A 10,977-nucleotide genomic window follows, 5' to 3' on the forward strand; every position below is an offset into this window, starting at 1 on the left:
GATAAGATACAACATAAAGGAAAGTGGCCTACTAAGTCAAACACTACATAAAAAACTACAATATTCGACTGGTGCTATATCTTTGCCAGTTATAGGTAGGTGTAACAAACTAAATATAACAAGTGATAAGTCAGTGGCCATGTGAGTATCATAATTACTACCAACATGCTAAGTGTAGATGTGTAGACCCATCTAGCCAGACGGTCCATCATCAATGTCCACACATGTTGAGCTTGCCATCTCAACACTCCCCCTCAAGCTCAACTCTACCTCTGTAACTCCAAGTGAGCTTTGAACTTGCAAAGCTTCTCTGCACCCAATGCCTTTATGAAAATGTCAGCTATCTAATCCTGTGTGCTAACATATGCCAAGTCAAACTCTCTTGCAAGTACCTTCTCTCTCACAAAGTGGTAGTGCACCTCAATGTGTTTTGTCCAAGCATGGAATACTGGATTCCTAGCTAGCTATATGCTACTCATGTTGTCACAATGAATGGCAACTGGATGATCTCCTTGCACATCCAAATCGCCTAATAACTTTTGCAGTCATACCACCTCACATGCTACCATAGAAACACCTCTATACTCAGCCTCTATACTTGATAAAGAAACTGTAGGTTGCTTTTTGCTGCTCCATGTAACTGCTGCACTACCAAGGGAAAATATGAATCCACTAGTAGATCTTTTGTCTACATGCTACCAGCCCAATCTACATCTGTGTCCAAAGACTTGTACATCCTTACCTGCCTCATAAAAAATTCCATAATATAAAGTGGACTTCACATACCTCAATATACATCTAACCGCATCCAAATGAGGCTTTCTAGGCATCTGCATAAAGTGACTGACAAGGCCAACAACATAGCTCAAGTCTGGCCTTGATAAAGATGTAAATCAAACTCCCTAGTATCCTTTTGAACATAGTAGGGTCTTCTATCTCATCCCCAACGTCAACACTCAACTTCATATTTTTCTCCAATGGTATTGAAAGAGGCTTACATGCTATTATACCATACTTGGATAACATATCCAAGACATACTGCCTTTAGGATAACCATATACCATCATCACAATCTGATCACCTCAATACCAAGAAAGTATCTTAGCTCATCCAAATCCTTCATCTCAAACTTCTTCTTCAAGAAGTCCTTAACTTCAACAATCCCATTGTCATTGTCACTTGTAATAATCAAGTCATCTAGATAAATGACTATGATGACCAGACCTGCATCTCCCCTTCTCACATAAAGTGAGTGATCAGCATAAAAAATACAAAATCCAATATTAGCAAGAGACTCTCAAATATTGTGAGACCATGCTCTAGGTGCTTGCTTTAGCCCATAGAGTGCCTTCTTTAACCTGCCCACATATATGGGATGCTCTAAATCCTCATTACCTGCTGGCTGCTCTATATACACTTCTTCTTGCAATTCACCATGCAAGAAGGCATTCTTAACATCTATTTTCTACAAACTCCAATCATTGGCTGTTGCCAAGGCAATCACACATCTAACAATTGCCATCCTAGAAATTGGGCTGAATATCTCTTCATAATCTATGCCATATGTTTGAGCATAGCCTTATACCTACTATAATGGAACCATCTACATTATGCTTAACTTTGTAAACCCACTTACAACCAATTGCTTTCTTACCCTTAGGCAAGGGCACCAAATCCCAAGTCTTATTGGCTTCTAATGCAACCATCTCCCCATCCATTGTTGCATCCCAATGAGCACGACCAACAACATCCTCAAAATAAGTGGGCTCAACATCCTCAACTAGTTTTACTATATAAGCATAATGGTGAGCTACATAACCTTCAAAACCAAATCTTTTAATAGGGTATCTAACCCTGCTAGACCTAGGTACCACTAGATCACTCAATGGAGCCTTTACATTACTATGAGCTCTTTGTATACCTAGTGTCCTGACTGAAGGAATACCAAGCTCATCATCCAAATGCTCTGAACCAATAGAATCTCCATCAAATCCCAAATTATTAGTAGATGCATCATTACCATCTAACACTTTCTTCTTTCCTTTGTCTTTGCCTACAACACTTATAGATCCACCTGAAGATGTGGGGCTACTCCTTAGCCTAACATACCAAGAGCTCAATGTAGTGTAGTACCAGATGATGTTTTTAATCCACTAAGAATATGTGAGTCTTGCTTTTCTTTCTGCACATAGCTATCATGATCATTATCATCATCTACTATTACATCACCAACAGGTGCATACGAACTACTCATCTCATAAAAAATAACATCCCTGCTCACCTTGAACTCACCTGTGACAGGGTTATAACAACGATACCCTTTTTGCTCTAAAGTATCCAATAAAAATACATTTTTCAACCTTGGATCAAGCTTCTTCCCTAGCTCATCTAGCACATGAACATATGCAACACAGATAAATAACTTCAAGTATGATACATTGGGCTTCTTGCTCGTAAAACATTCTTCGGGAGTCATCCCATGAACTATAGGTGTGGGAGTTCTATTCACAATATAAGTAGCAGTATGGATAGCTTCAGACCAAAAATGTTTTGGCATATTCTTTTCAGCCATTAATGTCCATGCAACTTCTACAATGTGCCTATTTTTTCTTTTTGTAACCCCATTTTGTTGTGGGATATACCTGCAACTAAATTGCTTCTTTATCCCATGAGTCCTCAAGAAGCCACTAAACTCATTAAAAAGGTACTCTCCCCCTCCATCTGATCTCAATCACTTCACTTTCAAGCTTGTTTCTATTTCAACAGTCGCCTTGAAAGATTTGAAGTGCTCAAATATATCACTCTTTTCCTTCATGAAATATACCCATAGCTTCCTTGAACAGTCATCAATAAATGTGACAAAGCATTTTCTACCACCAAGAGTTACATTCTATGTAGGTCCCCAAACATTTGTATGCACTACATCAAGTATATTTTTGCTCACTTCTTTGTCATGTGAGAAGGATTGTCTCACCTACTTACCAAATTTGCATGCTTCACAAACTTTATGAAATTCTGCAACTCTAAATGAAGTCAACCCTATAACCAATCCTCTAGACTGCATTAATTTTAGTCTTTGAACATTGCATGTCCAATACGTTTATGACATATTTCAATGTCTACAACCACTCATTTTCCTTTAGCATACATAGTAGCATCCATTGCAAGAATTCCAGCATTTAAAGTGAACATGCGGCCAACTCTACTTCCTTTTGTGACCAATCTACACTTATCATTAAAGTCTTCTACAAAAAAACCTTTTGCATTGAATCGAACCTATAACCCTTGCTCTACCATTTGGCCAACAAACATTAGATTCTTTTTTATTGATGGCACATGTAATACATCTGTCAGACTCTTTGTTTGGTCATCATGCAAGGACAAGGGAACCTTTCCAATATGTAAAATTGGGTGGCATGAATCATCACCTGTCTTTATACATAACCCGGATTTTGTAAGTCCCGCATCTCTCCAAACCATTTAACATGACTGGTTAGATGCACCTGAATCGACATACCATACATCATCATGTGTCCCCTTTCCTGTAACTGCATTCATAATATGCTACATAACAAACAAATGCTCGTTTTTATCTTCATTCTATCGTGACGATGCATAGTTTCCTTGCTGCAATTCACCACTGTGAATATCATCCTTCTTACAAAAGAATGGGCTACAATATGACATATTTTTCCACAATAGTGGCAAACAATAGCAGAATTTCTAGAACCTTTGTTCTGCCATCCACCTCTTCCTCTAGAACTCCCCTTACCTCTAAAGTTTCCTCGGCCTCCTAAAACCTGCATTTCACCAAATTGCTGATTGAACCTGTTTTGCTGATTATCGCCAGCACGTCCCATACTACGGCCTCTCGAAGAGGATATACCACATCCTCCTTCTTGAACTTGAGTAAAATGCTTGGACCTATTCACCATTTCTTTCAGATGAGTCACCCTGCATATTGATCTCTTTGGTAATCATGAGAGAGACCAGCTCATCAAAATCTAGAAATGGCTTCTGTATGTATACTGAAGTAACAAATGATTTCCATGCCTTCTCATTATTAAGGCCACTCAAAGTGGATGAAACCAAATCATCATCATCAAGCATTGCATCAATCACTACTAAAGCATCTGCAATGCTTCTCACCTTCAAAACATACTCATTGACAGACATTTTTCATTTCTTCAAGGTATTCAACTCTTTCTTGAGTTGAATCTTTCATGCCTTTGTATTTACTAAAAACATATTCTCAAAAATTGTCCAAGCTGCATGTGAAGTTTCTACATTTCTAATATGTCCCATCATAGTATTATCAATGATTGCAGATAACCAGTACATCACCTTTTTGTCTCTTACATTCCATTCTTTCCATGCCTTTAATTCATTTGTAGTCGGACATCTGTAGTCGGGGACCCAGCTCTGGCTCCTTTTCTTCACCTGAAACAAACTCATAAAGGCCCTTTCCAATGAGGAAGTTCATCACACGGAATTTCCATGAAGGGTAGTTGTTATTGTCGAGCTTCTCAATAATGGATTTTCCACTATTCTCTGCCATTATTGCAAAAAAGGATACAACACATCAAGCTAGTCTTCTACAATCTTTCATAACAAGTGCATAACAATACACTAAGTAACCTTTTTTACTAATTGCTCAATAGTGTGTAACGTTTTTGCAAAGAAACCTTATGTTTGCTTCCTAGCAAACACCTCAAAAATTACAGATTCGAAACCTATAACATGTGTACTCATTTTCAGTCAATACAATCAAAATCACAATGTACCCTAAAATTGTTGTCCGCAACCTTGAAGCTCTAAATGGGCCTTGAAACGGCCTCAAATGCCCAAAAAAACTCTGGGAAAGCCATAAAGGACTTATCTCCAAAATGTATAGTGCTCTCCTCGCACACCAAATCTCACAGCAATTTGAGATTTTCACTCTACCATGCTTCTGGTGCCTCCACAAGCACTATCCAAGAGAAAGAGTGGAAGAATGGGAGAGCTTCTTACCCGTTGCTTGCTTGCTCAAACCTTTCTTCTTTTCCTTGACTTCAACCTTCAAAATTAGCCTCTCTCAGTGGCACTGCACTGATACCATGCTAAGAATCATGTAGTGGGGGGACTTGGTTGAGCTGATGCGCCAAATGCACACTATATATACAAGAGGAAGCTCACTCAAGGAACACAAGAAGAGATATGGAGGCCCAAAAAAAATTCTTGCTTATTTCTTCTTCTTCTACTACACTATACAATGTACACAAAGTATAGATAAGATACAACATAAAGGAAAGTGGCCTACTAAGTCAAACAAAGCATAACATACTACAATACTTGACTGGTGCTATATCTTTTCCAGCTCTAGGAAGATGTAACAAACTAAATATAATAAGTGATAATTCATTAGCCATGTGAGTATCATAATGACCACCAATGTGCTAAGTGTAGACATGTGGATCCATCTAGCCACGCGGTCCATCATCAATGTCTGCACATGTTGAGCTTGCCGTCTCAATAGTTATCATTTCTTGATTGAAAGAAAATGGCAGTTGTTGAAAATGCTCTTGAAAGCATTTCTTGAAAGTATCACAAGCTAATTGGTAGTGTTGACTTCTTACCAATGGATAGAACCTTTGCTTTTGGATCTGTAGATTCCTTTGTAGTTTTGACATTAGTGACCATGGAAAAAAGCTTCATCAATTTTGAGAGATATATAAACAATGTCAACAAGCCTTCCATTTTGGACTTTGAAGGCTTGGACAAGAAGTGCAATGATGAAGACCTTGAACAGGACCAGAGGATTGCAAAGGCCATTTTGAGAAAGAAAATGAAAGTTATGGGAACTACAATCAAAGCATTCAATGATGCTCATGAGGTTGTATTTGATGTATATGCAAGTGGACTTGCATCTAAGGTGGCATTGGTAAATCAAATGAAGACTATTGTAGTGGTTTGCAAGCAAAGAGAGGTTGAAGCACAATTGTGAAGAGTCCATGAGAGTGCCAAACAAAATTCAAATGCCCAAGAGGTTCCTCCTATTTAAGTTCAAGTTCTTGAAGTACCACATGAGGGCATAGAAAAATCAAGCCAAGATATAGCATGTCTAATTATGAAAGAGAAATCAAAGGCTACTTCAGGTGTTTAAACTTCGTTCCTTCTCCTTTCATCAAGGAAGACACATTGATGTAATTTTGGTTCTTTTCTTGAAAAGTTACCTCTATTAGCATTTGCGATATTTTCTTTCTTTGGAAATATTTATTAAATAAATTATCTTTAGTTTTTTTTAAATTTTTTGCAAAAGGTACCAAGCATGTTTAGTTGAAAAAATCCATGTAAGTAAATCTTTTGCTAAAATAGTATTAAAGGACTCATTAAAATTTATCATCCTTTGTAAGGACAACTGTTTAAAAGAGATATTGTAATCTAGTGTGTAAGAACGCTTATCACAATGAAAAGTTTGAAATAGCTATGCAAAATTTACTTAAGTCTATTTTAGATATTATTTCAATTAAACTCTCGTATGTGTTGTGTGATAATCTTGTCATGTTAGTTTTGGCTAGATTTGTCCACGTGGTCAAATCTCTTGTCTCTTATAATCTGTTTGACTACATCACTGGTGTATATCTATGCATGTATCTTAGGATAAGAGAGCCAACAATATATTGCACACCCCAAAAAAGTTTCATTGCACCCCTAAAGGAGTTTTTACCTCACTAGCAAATATATAACTAGTTCAAAAATAGAATGGTTAGTCCTTATTAAGAAGAAACTATGAAAACTTTATCCAAATAGAGTATACCTTATCTCAATTAAATTTTCACGTGTCACTTATACGTGATAGTACTTTTGATCACATGGTCAAATGTATCATGTTTAAATTTTCTTTTAATAATTAGGACTAATAAACACCTTCTTTGTACATGCCATTTTGAAGGCCTTTTTAGAATCTGAGTATGTTTAGCATTATAATGATTAGACAATTTTTATAACTAATTACAATCCTCTATTGTTAGTAGCCCAAGTATACTTATAATTAAGGATAATAATAGGTATGAAGAAATGACTTTATTAGAATATATTTTACCTCAAAGAAATCCTCATATATATTTTCTTCGCCTCATGATCTTATTCTTGGTTAGATTTATTCACATGGTCAAATGTCTCTTTTCTTAAGACATCATTTATTAACTAGTACCTATGCATGTATTTGTCAATATGAAGTTAAATTGCATTAGTGTTCAATGCCAAATTATAGCTCAAACATTAAGTAGAATGATGAGGAAGTAAATGAACCTAACGTGCTCCTTTTTCTTATTTGTAACTTCAACTAAGAAATCTATGGTTGGATATCTAACGAATTCAACAACAGTAGAACATGATGGTGTGATTGATGTGTCCTTGATAAGAAATGCAACACAATTATGTGTAATGCTTGATCTCAATGGTATTCTTTTACAACGATGCTTTGCTAAGTCTAAAAAGTTCCAAAGTTTTCAAATGGGAAAGCAATGGCTTTTTCTTCAATCACGATGTATGGAGCTTCTTGAAGACTTGTTTGCAAGATTCCAAGGGGGAGTTTGGTCAACAGCTTTACAAAAGAATGTCATGGCAATTATTAAGTGCTTAGAGATCCATGAAAAAAGGAAGTATCATTTCTTCATGGTTTGGTGCCAAGAACAATGTCATAGACATCCACTCAAAATCATATGTAGGCCAGATAAGATGGGATTAGAAGCAATGTTCAAGCCTATGAAGTATGTATGTGATCAATATGGAGATGTTTTTGAGCATACCAGGACTATTCTCATAGATGACATCCCTTACAAAGGATTCCCAATCCTATTGAGATTTGCATTTATCCAAAAACATTTGTTATTGATCGTGGAGATTCTATCTTGATCAAAGAACTTCTACCATACTTGACTTGCTTAAGCAAACACCATGATGCACGTGAAGTCATCAAGTTTGATTGATATGGATAGGAGTGAATTCAACATGGACATGAATTGTATGCACAATTCAAGGTTTTCATTAATGAATGGACTAGAGAAGAGAATAATGATATTTCATCTTCATCATCACCACTGCGCAATCAAGACCATGATTGATAAAGATGGAAGATATATTCAACCTTCAATCACTTCTTGCTTCAAGAGACTATCTATTATACAAACATCCTCAACAAATGCCTCACATCATCCATCTCTTACATTGAACAACTTGCAATTATCCAAGTTGAAGCAAACTCCTTTAGTCTCTACTTTGAAAGATATGGAAGCAATGCAACTTGATCATCACTTAGGATATCACAAACATTTCATAAATGGTAGTGCAACTAAACGCTTTATACAAAATCTACAAAAGTTGTATTTTTCCAATATACATGATGTAACAAGGCAGTGATTCTATGTAGACTAATTTTGACTCCCATAATAAATATATCCCTCATATTAAGGGCTTTTGCATGGCTATGAAATATATGCTTGTTAGAAATTTAAAGTGTTTTTTATAGTTACCTTAGTGTTTTTAAACATCACCAATATCACACAACTATGCATTTAATCAACAGGTCTCTTAGTGGCAAAGCCATTGGAGAAGTTGTGGTCTGACAAGAGGCATAGTTATAATCACTTGCATGTCTTTGACTGTGAGGCACATATGGATTACTTAGGGAAAAATAAAACCATATTAGAGATTTTGGAAATTTTCAAAGTTCCATTTTTAATGAATGTATTATTTTTGTTAATGAAAGAGAGCATTATGTTTATTTTTGTCTTTAAAAGGCACTTTGTATGTTACAAATGTGAGATCACAAATCTTGAGAGCTATTGGTTAATTAAAGAAGTTGTTTTTGCTTGTTAAACTAAATGTGGTAGGTAATTAGATAACTAAAGCAACCCGAGGAAAGTGTGGTGGATGTGACCTTGGGTCTGTCCTATGGAAGGGTGGTCCCAGTTGGCCGGGAATTTTTCTCAAAAGATTTGACAATGAGGCAACAATGACTTAGAATCAATAAAATCTAGAGTCCCGATTTATGTTGTTTTAGGGGAACGGAATGGGACTATGCCTTACGGGCAGAGAGGTCGAGCTTCGCATCCCTCTCGTTTCCCATTCTCCTTGAACTAAGTGCAGTATAAATCCGCTTCGACCCTGATGTTTCTGCATAAAGTAGTTCGTCTGGGGCTCGACACTAGTGACCATTAGGAAAACCCTGATTTAGGTCGGTCCTAAGTGGGAACGACCAGAATGCTTCCACTTCGTGGCAGACTTGTCAAGATTGTGGGAGAGAAGGAAGGAGTCTCACTTGTAGCTTTCTTGCTTGCACAATGGGGGAATATACACAGAGGTGGAGGCTGAAAACAGTTTTCCTCTTCTTAGTTGTGTAAGCCAAAAGAACTCAAGTACAAGGAAATAGAAGAACCCTAGATATGGGTCTCAAACCAAACTCAACTAACTAAGGTGGCATACTAACTGAGCCACGAACTAGAGTAGATAAGGATAGCTATCATGTAGCTATTATTCATGGGCGGTGTACCAACCGCGTCTGCAACTGACAAGTCGGTGACATAAATACACAACGGTCACCCTGGCGTATCACGAGTGGAGCTCGATATCTCAACACTCCCCCTCGAGCTCAATCCCAATTCCTGCACACCAAGCAGGTCTCTAAACTTGCGCAGCTTCTCTGCGCCCAATGCCTTCGTAAATATGTCAGCTACCTGATCCTTTGTGCTGACATAAACTAGATCAATAAGACCTAGTAAAACCCTCTCTCGCACATAGTGATAATGCACCTCAATGTGCTTTGTTCTAGCATGATAGACTGGGTTATTTGCCAAGTGTATACTACTCATGTTGTCACAATAAATGACAACTGGCCCATCTGTAGACTGATGCATATCATAAAGTAGCTTATGCAACCAAGCTACCTCACATGCAGCCATAGCTGCACCCCTGTACTCAGCCTCTGTGCTCGACAAGGCAACTGTAGGCTGTTTCTTGCTGCTCCAAGTGACTGCAGCACTCCCAAAAGAGAACACATATCCACTGGTAGATCGTCTATCAGAAATACTACCAGCCCAATCAGCATCAGTGTATCCATGCAGCTGTATCTGAACCCCAGTCTCATAAAATAGTCCATACTGCAATGTGGACTTCACATACCTGAGTATGCGTCTAGCCGCATCCAAATGTGGTTTCCTTGGAGCCTGCATAAACTGACTTACCAATCCAACAGCATAGCTCAAATCTGGCCTGGTAATAGTCATATAAATCAAACTTCCTACTATGCGTCTGTACATAGTAGGGTCTTCCAGAAGCTCACCTGCATCTGTGCTCAGCTTCATATTCTACTCCAAAGGAACTCAAATAGGCTTACAGCCTGTCATCCCATATTTGGACAGCATGTCCAATCCATACTGCCTCTGTAAGAGCTGTATCCCACTTGGTGATCTAATCACCTCAATGCCCAAGAAATAACGCAGCTCTCCCAAATCCTTCATCTCAAACTTCTGCTTCAATAGCATTTTCACATGAAGGATATCTTCATCACTGTCACCTGTCATAATCAAATCATCAACATAAATGACAAGTAGCATAATACCTTTCTCTGTTTTTCTCACATAAAGTGAGAAATCTGCCTTGGAAATCTGAAAGCCAATAGTGACAAGATACTGTCCTATCTTGTCAGACCATGCTCTAGGTGCTTGCTTCAAGCCATACAAAGCTTTCTTCAACCTGCAAACAAACTCAGGATGAACAGCATGCACATAACCTGGTGGCTGCTCCATATAGACCTCTTCTTGCAAATCACCATGCAAGAAGGCATTCTTTACATCCATCTGATGTAAAGACCATCCCTTTGATGCAGCCATAGCAATGACTGCTCTTACGGTTGCCATCATTGCAACCGGACTGAATGTTTCTTCATAGTCAATGCCATATGTTTGTGCATACCCCTTGACCATTAATCTTGCCTTG

The 10,977-nt window shown here is 37.7% G+C and overlaps 1 pseudogene; it reads left to right on the forward strand.

Moving 5' to 3' along the window:
* The first annotated feature begins 5,539 nt into the window (after positions 1 to 5,539).
* Positions 5,540 to 6,142, forward strand: LOC148017752 (uncharacterized; annotated as a pseudogene).
* The last annotated feature ends 4,835 nt before the right edge of the window (positions 6,143 to 10,977 follow it).

The sequence above is a fragment of the Lygodium microphyllum genome, chromosome 21 (assembly GCF_053477565.2).
Source record: "Lygodium microphyllum isolate KBCC chromosome 21, Lygodium_microphyllum_v1.1.10, whole genome shotgun sequence".
Taxonomy (NCBI): Eukaryota; Viridiplantae; Streptophyta; class Polypodiopsida; order Schizaeales; family Lygodiaceae; genus Lygodium; species Lygodium microphyllum.